The sequence below is a fragment of the Oryzias melastigma genome, linkage group LG4, assembly GCF_002922805.2.
Source record: "Oryzias melastigma strain HK-1 linkage group LG4, ASM292280v2, whole genome shotgun sequence".
Classification (NCBI taxonomy): Eukaryota; Metazoa; Chordata; class Actinopteri; order Beloniformes; family Adrianichthyidae; genus Oryzias; species Oryzias melastigma.
In genome coordinates this window covers 1,773,781-1,774,121 of record NC_050515.1, presented here as the reverse complement: position 1 = coordinate 1,774,121, position 341 = coordinate 1,773,781, and positions in this window count along the sequence as shown.

The following is a 341-nucleotide window of genomic DNA, read 5'->3' as shown; positions in this document are numbered from 1 at the left end:
ATGAACTTCTGCATACTTTCAGATAGAGACAAAATTTAAACTTTAAAATGTTCAGGAGCTGCTGGTTTTTTAGGGGTAATTTGGAATTCAGCTTTCATTTTAGCATAATGCTAGCTGTTTGGCACAAATGAGAAATCTCTTCAGTTCATCAAGCAAATTTGGACTTTAGCTAATATTTTAGCATCATGCTAGCTGTTTTGGTTAAATTAGACCTTTTTACTTTTTTTGGCAAATTTTGGACTAGCTAATATTTTAGCATCATGCTAGCTGTTTTGGTAAAATTAGACCTTTTTCCTTTTTTTTGGCTAATTTTGGATTAGCTAATATTTTAGCATCATGCT